The sequence below is a fragment of the Pinus tabuliformis genome, chromosome 4_2 (genome assembly GCF_031772625.1).
Source record: "Pinus tabuliformis cultivar Carrire ecotype Pingquan chromosome 4_2, CPIR1, whole genome shotgun sequence".
In the NCBI taxonomy this organism is placed as follows: Eukaryota; Viridiplantae; Streptophyta; class Pinopsida; order Pinales; family Pinaceae; genus Pinus; species Pinus tabuliformis.
Genome location: NC_142304.1, coordinates 1059003657 through 1059021020, shown reverse-complemented (window position 1 = coordinate 1059021020; position 17364 = coordinate 1059003657).

Sequence of the window (17364 nt, the reverse complement as noted above, 5' to 3'; positions counted from 1 at the left end):
CTTTTCCTTCTAGATGGGTTTTGCCTAGCGATACGCGATTAACGATAAGAGCACTTTGACCAGAGGTCCTTGTTGTTCTGTGCTAGCTACAAATTTCCATTATTCAGAGGTTATTTCTGATAGCTATAAGATTTCTTGAAGTCTGTCATTCATTCTGAACAACCATGGAATTGTTTGAGGATCCAATTCGGATCACAACCTTCCTACTGAAAAAGCTTTTGGACCACCAAAAGTTGGTTTTCAAGCATTGACTAAGTGAGGATACAACTTTCTCACCTGTCTAATCTCTATCCATTTTGGACTGCTTGGCTTTGAACCCTTGAGTCCAATTCTGAGGTACTCAACATATCCTCTGTGCATCATTCTCACCTTCCTGTCTAGAACTGTGTCTTTCTGGAATTCATTAAGATATTCAGGTAATAGGTCATCAATAGAAGGAAATTGACTCTTCTCTGCAGGATCTTCAATTAATGAAGGTTCAAATAGTCTCAAACTGTCTACATTAACGACTGAGTAGATGTGCATGTAAGTTGGTAAATCAAGGTGAAATGCATTCTCACCAATTTTCTCAAGGATCCTGAAAGGTCCATACCTTATTGGTTTTAGCTTTTTACCTTCACCTTGCATCTTGTATTTGCTGCTATACAGCCAAATTTGATCACCAACTTGGAAACTATGCTCCATCTGATGCTTGTCATGCCTTGCCTTGTATTTGGCCTGGCTCTTTTCTAGCTGCTCTTGTATTTCCTGATGGATCTCTTGGATTTGTTCAATGAACCTATTTTCCTTGTCTACATCACTGTGTCCATCATTGCTATGTCCTTATCAAAGAAAAAATCCAAGGGAGACCTTGGTGTGAAACCAAAACAGGTCTCAAAAGGAGATCTTTGTGTGGAAGAATGTTTGGCTTGGTTGTAAGCATGCTGCACATAACACAAATGTTCATCCCAAAGCTTGGGATGCTTGCTGCAATATCCCCTAAGCAACTCGATCACTATCTTGTTGACTACTTCCGTCTGGCCATCAGTTTGTGGATGGAAAGTTGTGGTTTTCTTCAATTTTGTGTCCATCAGTTCCCATAGACCTAACCAAAGCTTCCCCACAAATCGGGTGTCTCGATCAGATATAATGGAAGTGGGTAATCCAAAATGAACCCATACATGCTGAAAGAATAAGTTTGCAGTTATTTCAAATGTAATATGTTTATTACAAGGTATCAAAATACACATTTTGTTGAAACTATCCACAACAACATACAGATAATCATGACCTTTCCTAGATTTAGGCAGTCCTCCAACAAAGTCCATGGAAACACTTTCCCAAGGATGAGAAGGAACTGGCAATGGAGTGTACAAGCCTAGTTTCCTATTGCTGGGCTTGCTTTTAGCACACATAGTACACCCTCTTACATATCTAGAAACTGTCTTATTCATTTTTGGCCAATAAAAAAATCTTTGCAGCTGTGCAACTGTTTTACTTACCCCAAAGTGACATGATATTAGAGAAGTGTGTGCCTCTCGTATTATCTTTACTCTTTCAGTTTGTGGAATGCATAGCTTCCCACAATGATACAAGAGTTGGTCCTTAATGTGATAATCCAATTCTTCTACTCGTTTTCCTTGACTTAAAGTTGCATATACATCTTTAAAGTCTATATCTTGAGCATATTGTTCAATGTAGCTCTCATGCAATACAAAATTATGCTTAAGTATAGTAGATGCATTTATAATGGGTCTAGATAACATATCTGTAACTTTATTATGTATGCCCTTTTTATATCTGATGACTAAATGAAACTGTTGTAGGAACCCCATCCATCTGTAGTGTCTTGATTGCTGCAACTTAGTTTGGGAGTGTAGATATTGAAGTGGTTGATGATCAATATGTATCACTGTTTCTTTTCCCATTAAGTAATGTTTCCACTTTTTCACACTCTATACTAATGCATACAATTCCTTATCATATGTGGGATAGTTAACTACTGCAGAGTTAAACGTCTCAGAATGATAACATATGGGTTTACCGTGCTATATCAACACTGCTCCCATGGCATAGTCACTAGCATATGTTTGAATCTCAAATGGTCTTTGAAGATCAGGTAGTTCTAGTACAAGTGTTGTACTAATCTTTTCTTTCAAGGTGTCGAAGGCTTTCTGTTGTTTGCCTCCCCACTGAAACACCTTGTTCAATCCTGTTAAAGCATGTAAGGGAGCTGCAATTAAGGAAAAGTTAGAAATAAACTTTCTCCAATATTGTGCTACTCATAAGAAGCTTCTAACTTTTGTGGCAGACCTGGGTTTAGGCCAGTTTACAATGACTGCAACCTTAGAGGGATCTATCTTCAATTTACCACCCCCTACTATGTGACCCAGATAATTCAAGGATGTTTTGCCAAATTCACATTTTGAGAGTTTAACATAAAGTTTTTCTCTTTTAAAAACATCTAATGTCTGCTTAACATGCTTTAAGTGTTCTTCCCACGTTTGTCTAAATATAATAATTTCATCCAGATATACAATAACAAAATCATCAAGAAAAGGTCTGAGTACAACATTCATCATTCTCATGAAAGTAGCAGGAGCATTAGTTAAGCCGAAAGGCATAACTAGCCACTCATACAATCCTTGCTTTGTTTTGAAAGTAGTCTTCCATGCATCTTGTTCTGTAACTCTGACCTGATGATATCCACTATGGAAGTCTAACTTGGAAAAATAAACAGCTTCCTTTAATTGATCTAACAGATCATCTATGCGAGGAATGGGATAACGATTTTTGATTGTTATCTTGTTCAATGCCTGGTAATCAATGCAAATTCTCCACGAGCCATCTTTATTTTTTACCAAAACGATTAGAGATCCACATGGTGATGTGCGAGGTCTGATAAAGCCTTTCTCAAGCAACTCCTACACCTGCTTCTTGATCTCTGCATTCTCTAAAGCGGACAACCTAAACATTCCGATGTTAGGCAATGGAGCATCTTGCTGCAAATTAATATCATGTACTATTCCCTTTTTAGGTGGCAGACCCTTAGGTTCTTGAAACAAGACATCATATTCTAAAACAACCTTTTCTAAATTAGCTTGCTGTTTAGCATCACAACCCTCAAATACATTGGTTTTATCAGGTTTCTTTTCCTTTACAACCATCAGTAAAAATTGCTTGCATGAATTTACAATTCATTTCATCTGCCCTGAGTTTATGAGAGTATAATTATCCCTAAGCTTATGAGCTCTTACAATATATTCGATTCCATCTTTAATGAGGAGATACTTGTTCTCAGCTCTATAGAAAATAGCTTTTCTATCATATAAGTAGGGACTTCCTAAAACAATTCCACATATATCCAAAGGAATTACATCTAACTCAACCTCATCTACAAATGCTGACCCAAAAGAAAACTTAAGTTTACATTGTCTAGTCACTTGTAGCTGTGCTTTATCACTCAACCAACCTAATGGGTATGGTTTCTTATGAGGTGTAGTTAGTAATCCCAATTTCTTTACAATTTCTTCAGAAATCAAATTTACTTGTGAGCCACTATCAAACAAAGTATCTATCTTTTGATGCTTGGAAATAACTCGAATATGGAAAAGCTCATGTCTTTTTCTCTCATTCTCTTCATTAATAGATTGTGCAGAATTACTAGTAGATGCTTCAGAATTTTTACCTCTTATACCTGTGGCTGCAATGGTTGTTTCATCTCCTGAGTCTGACCCCAAATCTTTCTGAACAGCTACAGTAGTAGTCTTCTTCTTGCCCTTGAACTTCTTAGGTCTCAGCTTCAGATGTAGGATCCAACAGTGTTCATCATCATGCCCCTCCTTCTTACAGTGAGTACATGAGGACTTGCTCTTCTGTGCAGTGTTGGCCTTCCTCTCTTTCCATTTCTGTTTTCTTTTCTCCTTATTCTTGCTTGCAGTGGGTTGGGATGATCCCCCAACTTCTGGGTTCCCATTCTTTCCTCTAGCTTCTAGATGCGTAGCCTGAACAAATACCTCATCTAGACTAGTGGGATTAAACATGAGGATAGTGTGCCTCATGTAGCTGTGCAGACCACCTATGTACTTCAACAGAGTATCAGGTGAGTCTAATGAAATTCCTAGAATTAAAGCTCTCTTCCTAAATTCTTGAGTGTAACTTTGTACACTTTTCCCTTTCAATTGGTAAAGAGTTTGCCAGCTCATCATGGCTTGCTGCATGTAAGCCAGTGGATAGAACTACTTTTTGATTGCAGAAACAAATTCACTCCAGACAGAAAGAGTCTTACCATGTTTCTTCATGTCAGCTTGGGTCTTGCCTTCCCACCATACCAAGGCAGTGTCCCCAAGGCGCAGGCTGGCCAACGAAATCTTTCTCTTGTCTGAGTCGATATTCTACACTCTACAATAAACATAAATTTGTCTGATCCAATTGTCATGCTTCTCTGCATTCACCTCTCCATCATATATTGGAAAATCAAATTTAACATCTAGTTTAATCAAAGATGCTTTCTTTGTATATTCAGGGCTATTAGGAGGTAAGAGAGAGCTTTCTTCTTTCGCTTTTCCTTTGGAGTGGTCATGGAGGAGAGATTCTTCTTCCCCCTTACCTTGTTTGGAGCCTGATGATTCCTCATCTTTTTGTTTTCTAAAGTCCCTATACATTTCCTCTACCATGGACCTCATGGCCAGGAAAATCTCTATAAATTGTGGGTCTGGGCCCAAGGAACCTTCCTTCGACATTTTCTTTTGAGGATAGACTCTTCCAATTTCAGGATTAGTTTTGACCAACTCTCCTTCTCCTAATTTGAGCTTTGATCTAGTTAGCATTCAACAGCTAAATCCAGCACAAGCTTGTCTAACCTTAACAACCTACTAATCTGATACCACTTGATCTGAAATCACCCCTAGGTGACCTCAGGAAATTAATGAAGGTATTACAGACTCATGTGCTGGTGTGTGTCTATGTTATTTTAGGCAATGGATCAATAAGATTGCGAAATACATAGACACTTGAAATAGTAAGAGATCACAGTAAGCAAAATATAAACACAACAAAAATTTAATAAGGAGTTCACCCAATCCTCCTGGGCTACATCTCCTGGTCCAACCTTTAGTGGTGGCCCTTTTATTATTATGCCTTTAAAACAGAGCTTTACAATAAGGAGCTCAATCAGAGTCTCACTTAACAAAGAATGATCAGTAGGATGGCACTTGGAATTCCCAAGTCCTTAGAGTTCACAGACTCCCCTTATTGAGTTTCGACCTCAATTGGTCTCTGTCTGCTTGATGCTACCTTTGCTCTGATGGTCAACTCGGCTTCTCTGTTCTCTGCAATTTTTCCTCTCTTTCTGTGTCTCTCGGCCTTTGTCTTCTTTTCTACTTTTTTTTTTGCCTCATTGTCTGCTCGTGGCTTTAAAGCCAGTTCGTTCCTTCGAATGTTCGTTTATGCTTCCCGGCTCTTTGGATTTCCTGCCTCTGCCCGCTGGGACTCCTCTTCCCTGCATCACCATCGTTGTGTAACGCTTCGTAGAGAGGTGGCCACCTGTCTCTTTACGAACTGAGTGTCAGTTCTTCCAAAACAGTCGTATTTCCGTTATTTCCCAGATAACTGCGAAACGGATCCTTCTGTCGACTCATCGGTCAAATCAGACTTAAAATCTTATGCGCCACAGTTTATTTCTCCCTCGGGTCCGGTCATCCATGGGGTTGAACCTCTGCTATTGATTTGGAGCCCCCAGATCCTACGGTCTTCGCTCATATCGCACAGTTGAGTTGCTTGACCATTACTTCGCGATGTAAGCAGTTTTTCTCTCTCATACGCTAGACACGTGTCACTCAATGTATGGAATCGCTGGGTCCTCGGCCAAACCTGCTTACCGCTCGAAATGCCTCCAATATTCTGCCGGTTTTGAGTGCGGGACCCGCCTTGTCGATTTTAGCACTTTCCCATGGTTTTCCAGTTTTCCTTGTGACCGAGCGCTAAGGGTTTTTCCTTCTCGAGGGGTTTTTCCCAACGATATTCAATTAGCACTAATCACGTATGAGAAACAACCTCCATTTCTAGATCTGAGCTTCCCAATTTCCATTTTTGCACCATGCGCGGTCTTTGTGGGCCAACGGTCAGTGCGCTTTGACCGAAGGTCCTTGTTGTTCCGTTATTGCTACAAATTGCCATTATTCAGAGGTTATTTCTGATAGCCATAAGATTTCTTGAAGTCTGTCATTCATTCTGAACAACCATGGAATTGTTTGAGGATCTAATTCGGATCAAGAGTCCTTCCTTTTGGCCTATGCAATGCTCCTGCCACCTTCCAGAGAACAGTCTTGAGTATTTTCGTTGAATTAGTCCATGATGCAGTGGAGATTTATATGGATGATTTTAAACCTTATGGCTGTGATTTTCAAGAAGCTTTGTCTAACTTAGGCAAAGTATTGCACAAGTACATTGAAATGAACCTATCTCTCAGTCCTGAAAAATGTGAATTCTTAATGACTGCAGGGACGGTGCTAGGCCATTCAATATCTCAGCAAGGACTGTAAGTGGACCCAAACAAAATAGCCATCATCCAAAGGGTCCCACCTCCTCAAAAGAAGAGAGATGTCAGAACTTTCCTAGGGTTAGTTGGATACTATCGAAGTTTCATAAAGGACTTCAACAAGTTGGCCTCTCCTTTATTTGGTTTGTTGGCCAAAGATTCTAAGTTTATATGGTCAAAAATCTGTCAAGAGGCCTTAGACATTCTAAAGGATAAGTTAACCATTGCACCAATTCTCCAAGGCCCAAACTGGGCCCTCCCCTTTCATATTCATGCTGATGCCTCACACAAAGCCATAGGAGTAGCCCTAGGTCAAATAGATGAAAAACAACCTTATGCTATCTATTTTATCAATAAGAACTTATCAAAGGCTGAATTAAATTATACAGTGACCGAAAAGGAACTCTTGGCTGTTGTGCGTCCATTAAACAAATTCAAGCATTACATTACATGCTATCAAACGTTTGTGCATACTGACCATGCTGCAATCAAATATTTAACGAACAAACCAGATGTGAATGCTCGAATTATAATATGGTTACTTTTATTACAACAATTTGATTTAACCATAGTTGATAAGCCTGGTAAGGAAAATGTTGTTGCAGACTTTTTATTTAGGGTAAATTTGCTTGCAGGTGAAGAAGAAATGGTGGATGATCAGTTACTAGACGAGCACTTATTTGCTATTTCAGTTCTCTCTCCATGGTTTGCTGATATAGCAAACTATTTGCTATCAACTCAATTCCCACCAAAGTTGTCCTCCAAAGAAAAGAGCAAGATAGTCAGGAAAAGCGCCCCCTTCACTTGGATTGGGGGAAATATTTTCAAACTTGGCTCAGATCAAATATTGAGAAGGTGTGTTAGGGAAGAGGAAGTATTTGACATCCTTCTGACTTATCATGATGGGCCTTGTGGAGGTCACTTTGCAGCAAAGAGGACAACATTCAATGATCTAGGTGGATCTTCAGACACAATGGCATGGAAAAGGTCAAAATTCAAAGTGGTAGAAAAACAAGTATCTTAACATCAGATCGAAGTGCTCGTTGCATTGATTCCAACGGTGCAAACGACACTCCAATCCGAGTTCGGATGATGAAGTTATCACCAAAAGACTCTGCCTTTGTTCCTTTGAAAAAGGAGGAATTTTCTCAAAAAAATGGGTTTTAAGCCTTTAAAAGGCAAATCGCAATCGGAGAAGTCAAAAGGTGGGCTTAAGGCAAGGGCAGTGGAAACCCCAAATAGCGATCTCCAACTAATGACAATCGGGGGCAAGCGATGGCCGATATCAGGACTTAAGACATGCGATTAGCGATTGTGATCGATGATCAGAGGAGCGATTGGATCGACGGATCGACATTGGTGATCAACGAAGAACCCTGGGTCGTAGCGATTGCGATATGCCGACAAGGGTAATAGTGACACGCCGATATCGGCGATCCCCGCGACATGGCCATTGAATAGCGCCATAGCGATTTGCGATAAAGGGCCAGACCCGATGGGTTTATAAGCTCGATTTCATATATTTGAAGTCTGGTTAAAAGGATTTTGGTCAGATTTTCTTATGTTTCTATGTACTATTGCTTGGAACAAAAAAGAGCTATTTTAAAGGTTTGGTTGTGCCCGCCGATCTTTCCATTTAAACGACTGCTATTCTAAACAAACCGACCTCCGATCTAAGCACGCTTGTAACAAAGGAAGTGTTATAAAACCCGATGCATGTGGAAAAGTGCAGGGGGGGAGGATTTTGGCACGTAGTTTGAGGCAAGAGTAGCGCAGGAGGGCCGATAGTTCATTTTGTCTGAATTGGGAAAATTTTATATGGTTTCTACCCCTCTTGATGCCATGGACGTAGTGGTGCTATGCATTTCTCCATCTGAGTTCTCCATTTCTCAGCCATTTTCCAGAATGGAGGTATAGACTTCTTTTATGTAACTGATGATTGTATTCTTCTTTTCATGTCATTTAATGAATGAAGGCCTCCCCATTGATCGAGCAGGGCTCGAAGCCGTAGTCCAAGTTGGACGAACTCCGTTATCAAGTCTTGTTGTCTTCTTATCATGCTTTATGTGTTTCTTATTCTTCTCTCATTTGCACATTAGATTTCTCTGGTAGCTGCAATTTCTACATCCGATTCTTTTGATACATCTATAAGAAAAATATCTCTGGATCAGGTGGTAGCAGAGCAGGCCTTTTTAGATGTGAATTGCATGTTTGTATGCTAACAAGAAACAGGCTCCGAAGAGGCAAAAGGGAACTAGCCTTTCGATCCCGAAGTGGGGCGTGCACATCGAAGGAGAAACATGGCAGATGAAGAGGCTCGTATGAAGAGGACCACAATTTCCAAAAAACCTTCTATTCAATGGCAGAGAATGTCGGTCAGTTGCTGTCAAGGCTAGAGAAAGTAGAAGAGAGAAATCCAGAAGAACAAGGTTCATCGCATGGAAACGGTGGAGAAGAACCCCATCCTTCTCCTTCCATGAGTGAAAGTTCTTCTTCCTCTCACCACCATAATCGTAGAAATTCAAGGGATGCATCTAAGAAACCTTTCTTTAAATTAGATGTTAAATTTGATCTTCCCATGTTTAATGGTGAAAGTGATGCAGAAAAGATTAATAATTGGATTAGGCATATTGAGATCTATTGCAGGATTCAGTAGATCATGGAGGATGAGGCAAAGATTCAGCTAGCCTCTCTACGACTGAGCAGCACTGCTCTCATTTGGTGGGGGAGCAAATTGTAGAGCAATAAGAATGTGGGTAACCTCTTTTCCTCATGGCTTGATTTTATTTCTGCGTTAAAGGAACAATTTTATCCGTTGGGATACAAGAAAAAAGCTTTATTGAATTGGCAGTATTTAAGGCAAGGCAAAGGCCAAGATGTTCAGAGTTTTACAGAGGAGTTTAGAAAGCAAGCACTTAATTTGGGTATTGCACTTGATACACCTGAACTAGATAGTTACATTAGGCATTCCTTATTGTTGTTTGAACCAACCACTATTGACTCAGCCAACGTAAAGGCAATTCATATTGAGAATAGGGGAAAAAACGAAAGAGATGATCATTCTAGAAACCACCATTCAAACCTCCCAATGGAAAATCCAAAGTGAAAGTGAAAGAAAAGGAGAAGAAAACGGCAACAACCAAAGAAGGAGAAAGGCTGTATTGCAATCACTGCAAAAAGGAAGGTCATGATGACGATCACTGTTGGAAACAACACCTAGAAAAGAGACCGAAGAAGTATGGAGGAAAAGGCAAGCAAAAGACGGTGGTGACTGCACAACAAGACCTTAGATCCGATTCGAGAGATGAAGCGTTGATCACAACAGTAGGAACAAAAGGTACTCTTACACCTCATGTTAATTCTAAATCGAATGAAGGCACTAGTTCTGTAAATGAGTCCCTTCTGTTGGGTTGTGTTATATTCTTTCCACGACTAGCCCACATAGTTAACCGGGGGTTAGAGGGAGGGAAGTCACAGTGGGTTTGAGGGGTACCCGTAACCCCACTTCCGGAAGATTTTGGTTTTGGACCCTATGTTAGGTTGGGCAGACCCACCTATGGTTTTGTGCATGATTTTTGCACATGTTTTTTTGGACACGATGGTTTTTGGTCCATGGTATTGGATGTGATGGTTTTCGGTCCATGGTATTGGATGCTTCGGCATGTATAAATATGTATTATAACATTGAAAGGAATATAATGAAAAAATCAAGCTAGTAGTCCTGGTTTTGGGTCCAGGGGAAAATCTCTGTGTATATGTGTTTTATGTGTTATGCTCTCGCATTGTTTATTTTATGTGTTTTAGAATTCATATGCAGGTAATTTCTGTACCGGGTTAAAACCTACATTTGGTATTAGAGGAGTTTTGGCTTCAAGAGGATGCCTTTGTTGCTGAGGGGTTTCGCTCAGGCCTGTGGTAAACCCTGTTCAGTGGGAGATCTGCGAGATCGATTCTGGTGGTGAAAGAAGATGGCGGGCAGTGGAAAGATAGAGATCGAGAAATTTAATGGTCAGAGTTTTGAGTTGTGGAAACTCAAGATGGAGGATCTGTAGGTGGATAAAGATCAGTGGATCACGGTAGATTCGGGTACTAAACCAACAGGAGTGTCCGATGAAGAATTGAAGAAGTTGGATCGGAAGGCAAAGAGCACAATACAATTGTGTGTCTTAGATTCAGTATTGCTGAATGTATCAGGGGAAGCTACGACGACGGCTTTGTGGGACAAGTTAGGGACTTTGTACCAATCTAAGTCTTTGGTGAATAAAATGTTCCTATGGAAAAAGCTGTATAACCTGAGGATGAAAGATGGAGACTTGGTGGCAGAGAATCTGACCGAATTTAATACTGTGGTAAGTCAGTTAGCATTTGTTGATATTAAAATTTCAGATGAAGATAAGTGCATCAGTTTGTTGTGTTCTCTACCAGATTCGTGGGATAGTTTGGTTATTGCAATAGATAGCAATGCAACTGCCTTGCAGTTTGATGAAATAGTCTCAGCCTTGTTGATGGAGGAAATGAGACGGAAAAATATGGAGAGCCAGAATGGTGATTCCTTGTCTGTACGAGGATGGTCCCAGAACAGAAACAAAAATAAGTCATCGAGTGGGAGATCTAAATCTAGAGGAAGATCTAAATCTCCAGGAAAACCTGTAAAGGTGGTGTGCTGAAAATGCGGAAAGGAAGGGCACTTCAAAAGGGACTGTAAATCTAAAGCTCCTGATAAAGGAAAGGGATATGATGATGCTCCTTCTGTAGAGGCGAAAACCACCTCAGATGAAGGTGGGGATGTGTACTTGGCTTCTTCAAGTACACATGTAGATCATGAGGCATGGTTGATTGACTCAGGTGCATCCTTTCGCTTCACTCCCCATAGAGAGTGGTTCTGAAAGTATGAGAAATACGATGGTGGTGATGTCTTCTTGGGGGATGACAGGAAGGTTAGAATCGTTGGTCGCGGAAAAGCAAAATTGAAGTTACAAGGTGGAAGGGTTAGAAAACTTCCGGGTGTTCTGCATATTCCTGCATTGGCCAGAAGTCTGATTTCTGTAAGAAAGTTGGATGATGTAGGTGTAAAAACAGTGTTCGAGAAGGATACCTGCAAAATGTTTTGGGAAGCATTGGTATTGATGCGGGGAGTTCGGATTGGAACTCTGTATAAGCTGCAAGGTAGCACTGTTGTTGATGGGTGCAACATTTTTGTGGTTCCTGAAAGTGGAGCAGAAAATGTAGTGGTCTTTGGAGAGAAGACCATGTTGTGGCATCAAAGGCTTGGAAATATTGGAGAGAAAGGCCTTCAAATACTTCATGGTAAAGGTATGAGTAATAACTCTTTGGATTTTGATTTCTATGAAAATTGTGTATTTGGGAAGCAGAATCGAGTGAGTTTCCCCTCTGGTAGTAAGAGGGCGAAACAAATATTAGAGCTTGTGCACAGTGATGTGTTTGGACCTGTAACGGTTCCATCACTGGATAAGTCTATGTACTATGTGTCATTTATAGATGACTTATCAAGGAATACATGGATATATTTCCTTCAGAAGAAATCTGAAGTCTTTGACAGGTTTAAAGAATTTAAGGCTCTCGTGGAAAATCAGACAGAGAAGAAGATAAAGGTGCTGAGGACAGATAATGGTGGAGAGTTTTGCAGCAAGGAATTTGAAGAATTTTGTAAGAAGTGTGGTATATCACGGCAGAAGACTACTCCATATACACCTCAGAAAAATAGAGTTGCAGAAATAATGAACAAGACTTTGATGGAAAGGGCAAGAAGCATGATCAGTGGTGCCGGGTTAGGACAAGAATTCTGGGCAGAGGCGGTGGATACTGCATGTTACCTGGTCAATAGGTCACCTTCATTAGCTTTGGAGGATAAGACTCCACAAGAGGTATGGGTTGGTAAGAAACCCTATCTTTCACATCAAAGGGTATTTGGATGTGATGCATATGTACATGTTCCAAAGGAGAAACGAACCAAGTTGGATAGTAAATCTGAAAAGTGCATCTTTATTTGGTATAAGTATGGTTTAAAGGGTTATAAGCTTTGGAACCCAGTAACAAGGAAGGTTGTGCACAACCGAGATGTGGTGTTCAGAGAGGTGAAATGTGTTATTAAACATGAAGTCAACCAAAGGAACCTGAGAAGAGAGAGTTTGAGCTAAAGGAGGAAGAATCAGACTCTACAACAGAGGAGGAACCAGAAGATGAAGAGCCACAAACTCTGACTGTGAGAAGATCAGTTTGAGAAAGAAGATAGCCAGAAAGGTATAGTCCATCTGCTTTTTGTTCAAATTTTTTTTGTCTGTTACTGATGATGATCCCAGAACTGTGAAGGAAGCAGTGGATTCAGAGGATGGAAAACTCTAGAAAGAGGCCATGGTTGATGAAATGGCATCTTTGCACAAAAATGAGGCTTGGGATCCAGTGGAGTTTCCGGCTGGAAGGAAACCCATTGGCAACAAATGGGTGTTCAAAAAGAAGAGAAATGCAGAAGGAAAGGTGGAGAAATACAAAGCTCGGTTGGTAGCAAAAGGTTATTCCCAGGTGCGGGGAATTTATTTTGGTGATAATTTTTCTCCTGTTGCCAAGGTAACTTCTATTAGATTACTTTTATCTGTTGTTGCTGCTTTTGATTTTGAGGTAGAACAAATGGATGTGAAGATAACATTTCTTCACGGGGATCTGGAAGAGGAGATCTACATGAAGCAACCTGAAGGCTTTGCAGTGAAGGGTAAGAAATAACTGGTATGAAAGTTAAAGAAGTCTCTGTATCGGTTAAAACAGTGACCAAGGATGTGGTATCAGAAATTTGATACATTTATACAACGACTTGGCTTCACTAGAAGCAAAATAGATCACTGTGTGTATTTTAAATTAATTGGTGACCGTGTTATATATCTGTTCTTGTATGTGGATGATATGTTGTTGGTTGGAAATGACAAAGAAATTATCTAGGATTTGAAGACCAAATTGTCTTCCAAATTCGACATGAAAGATCTTGGTGCTGCAAACTATATTTTGGGCATGGAAATTAAAAGAGATCGGGAAAAGAGGAAGCTCTGGTTAAACCGGAGGAAGTATGTTGAGACAATACTGCAGAGGTTTAATATGCAGGATAGTAAACTGGTGAAGGTTCCTATTCCTGGAGGTGTGAGGTTATCTGCTGAACAGTGTCCCAAGACACAAGAAGAGGAAGAGGACATGTCCCATGTCCCATATGCAAGTGCAGTCGGTAGCCTGATGTATGCAATGGTATGTACTAGACTAGACATTGCACATGCAGTGGGAGTATTGAGCAGGTTTATGTCAAAACCAGGGAAGGAGCACTGGACATCAATAAAGAGGGTTTTCAGGTATTTGCGTGGCACTAGTGATTATGGTTTATGCTACCAAGGAAGAACAGGATTGGATAGAGTGTTTGATATTCGTGGCTTTGTTGATGCAGACTGGGCAAGAGATCTGGATCAGAGAAGATCTACAAGTGGTACGTGTTTAACCTATTTGGAGGTGTAGTCAGTTGGATGAGTAAGAAACAATCTGTAGTGGCACTATCAACTACAAAGGCAGAATACATGGCAGCCACTCATGTCAGTAAGGAAGTAGTTTGGTTGCAGAGATTGTGTTCAAGTATGGGGTTAGTACAGGAAGCTATAAGGATAGACCGTGACAGCCAAAGTGCAATTTTCTTGGCAAAGAACCCCGCATATCATTCAAAGACAAAGCACATTGATCTTCAGTATCACTTTGTGAGTGATATGATAGAAGACAAAAAGGTATTGCTGGTAAAGGTGGACACTTTGAAGAATATTGCAGATGCATTGAAAAAATATTGTAGATCTGAGAAGTTCTCTTGGTGTAGAGAAATAATGGGCATTGCAGGGCTGAATAAATGACTAAGCGCTCTTGTGGCCCCCTGTGGAAAGAAAACAACAAGTGGGAGAATGTTGGGTTGTGTTATATTCTTTCCATGACTAGCCCACATAGTTAACCAGGGGTTAGAGGGGGGGAGGTCACAGGGGGTTTGAGGGGTACCCGTAACCCCACTTTCGGAAAATTTTGGTTTTGGACCCAATGTTAGGTTGAGCGGGCCCATCTATGGTTTTATGCATGATTTTTGCACATGTTTTTTTGGACGCGATGGTTTTCGGTCCATGGTATTGGACGTGATGGTTTTAAGTCCATGGTATTGGATGCTTCGGCATGGATAAATATGTATTATAACATTGAAAGGAATATAATGAAAAAATCAAGTTGTTAGTCCCGGTTTTGGGATCCAGGGGAAAATCTCTGTGTATATGTGTTTTATGTGTTATGCTCTCGCATTGTTTATTTTCTATGTTTTAGAATTCATATGCAGGTAATTTTTATACAGGGTTAAAACCAACACCTTCCTAATGATCGAAAGAGAATTGAACTGTTTCATATCAAAGTTGTCATAAATCATACTAAAGTAGAAACTCTGTTTGATACCGGATCCCAAGCAAACTTAATTGCAGAATCCTTGGTAAAGAAACTTGGCTTAGAAACAAAACAACATCCGAAACCTTACCTGCTTGGATGGATACATGATAAAGCAAAACTGAACGTAACCAATCAGTGTAAAGTAAAATTTGTAATCACTTCTAAGCTAGTGGATGAAGTAGAACTTGATGTGATACCATTGGATATCTGTGGCATGGTGTTAGGGAGTCCGTATCTATATGATAGAAACACAATCTTCTTCGGTCATGAAAACAAATACCAAATCACAAAAGATGGGGTAGAATATATAGTAAGGGCTCATCAAACTAAAATCAATGCCAGCCTTGTAAGCGCAGGACAAATGATAAGGCTGGTGAATTTCAGTAAGGGTTACATGCTTATGGTTGTAAGAGAAAAAGAGGTAGAATTAGTTGACGCTTTCCATGGTTGTGATCAGGAACATAAACAAGAATTATGTGAATTAATTTCTAATTATGATGATATGTTTCAGGAACCGAAGGGATTACCTCCGAAGAGGGAAATCCAACATGAGATCCATTTGCAGCATGACGCTCCTTTACCAAATATTGGCATATACAGGATGTCGACCATATATTTGCGTAGTGGTTATCACTAGGTCCGAATTGCAGAGCAGGATGTGTGGAAAACCGCCTTCAAGAGCAAACATGGGTTGTTTGAATGGATGGTGATGCCATTCGGACTTTGCAACGCTCCAACCACTTTATGAGGGTCATGAATGATCTCTTTAGGCCTTTCATTGATGAATTTTTTCTTGGATATTTAGATGATATACTTGTCTTTAGTAAAAGTTGGAATGAACATGTGTGTCATGTGAAGAAAGTGCTTGATGTATTGAAAAATGAAAAACTCTATGTAAAATTGTCAAAGTGTGAGTTTGGGAAAACCTCTTTGGGTTACCTAGGTCATATTGTTGGTCATGGTCAGTTAAAAATTGATCCTTCTAAATTTGAAGCAATTGTAAATTGGCCTAAGCCTACTAGTGTAATCGAGGTCCGTAGCTTTTTAGCTGCAACCCAGTATTGGAGGAGATTTATTGCCAATTTCTCTGTTATTGCAGCACCTCTACACACATTGACAAGTGTGAAATAGGTCTTCCAATGGGGAGGAAGACAACATAAGTCCTTCGAAACATTGAAGGAAAAGATCAACACCGCACCAGTCTTAGACTTACCAGATCTCTAACAGCCATTCGAGATCGAAACAGACACCAGCGGATATGCCCTGGGAGCTATACTTATGCATCAAAAGAAGCTGATATGTTACCATTATGAGAAGTTTTCTCAGGCTGTGATAAACTATCCCACTTATGATAAGGAGCTTTATGCCTTGGTGCAGAGTGTGAAAAAGTGGAAACACTACCTGATCGACAAGGAGACCATCATCCATACAGATCATCCCCCTTGCAGTATCTTCAATCACAAACCAAGTTGCAGCAATCTCGTCATTTCAGGTGGATGGGTTTTCTTCAAAAATTTCATCTGGTAATAAAGTATAAGAAGGGCACTAGCATTAAAGTGGTCGATATGCTATCTCGCCCTCCTATTTTTTCTTCTGTTATTTTGCATAATGATTTGTTGTCTTTTGAGAGTTATGCTGAACAATATGCTAACGATGATGACTTTAAGGAGATTTATGCAAAACTAACCCATGGTTCACAGGTGGACAACTATCACTTGCAGGGGAAACTGTTGTATCACCTTGGAAAATTGTGTATTCCCACAGGGGAACGAGTACATGTAATTCGAGAGGCCCACACCTCTCTTGTGTCTGGACACTTTGGTGTCGAAAAGACTTTATGTCATGTACAAATATTTTGTTTTTGGCCTCATATGAAGAACATTGTGACTCGCTATGTAAAGGGTTGTGTGATGTGCTCTGTTTCAAATCCCTCTAATAGAAAGTTCGGGCCCTACACACCACTCCCTACTCTGAGTCGTCCATGGGAAAGTGTGTCAATGGACTTTGTAGGAGGTTTGCCTTTGTCTAGAAAGAGTCACGACTATTTGTATGTCGTCGTTGACCGTTTTAGTAAGATGTGTATTTTAATGCCTTGTAAAAAGCAGATCATTGCAGAGCAGACTGCTTATCTTTTCTTTCAGCATGTTGGGTTCAATTTTGGGCTGCCCACATCGATTGTGTCAGATCAGGACTCTTGCTTTCTCGGAGAGTTCTGGACCAGCTCGTGGAAGATGATGGACACCAAGTTGAAAAGAAGCACGACATTTCATCCACAGATGACGGACAGACAGAGGTTGTCATCCGCACCATGGTACACTTCTTACGAGGCTATTATGGGATGCACCCCAGCAAGGCAAAATGGTTGGAGAAGGAAAGAGTGAGGGGACAAT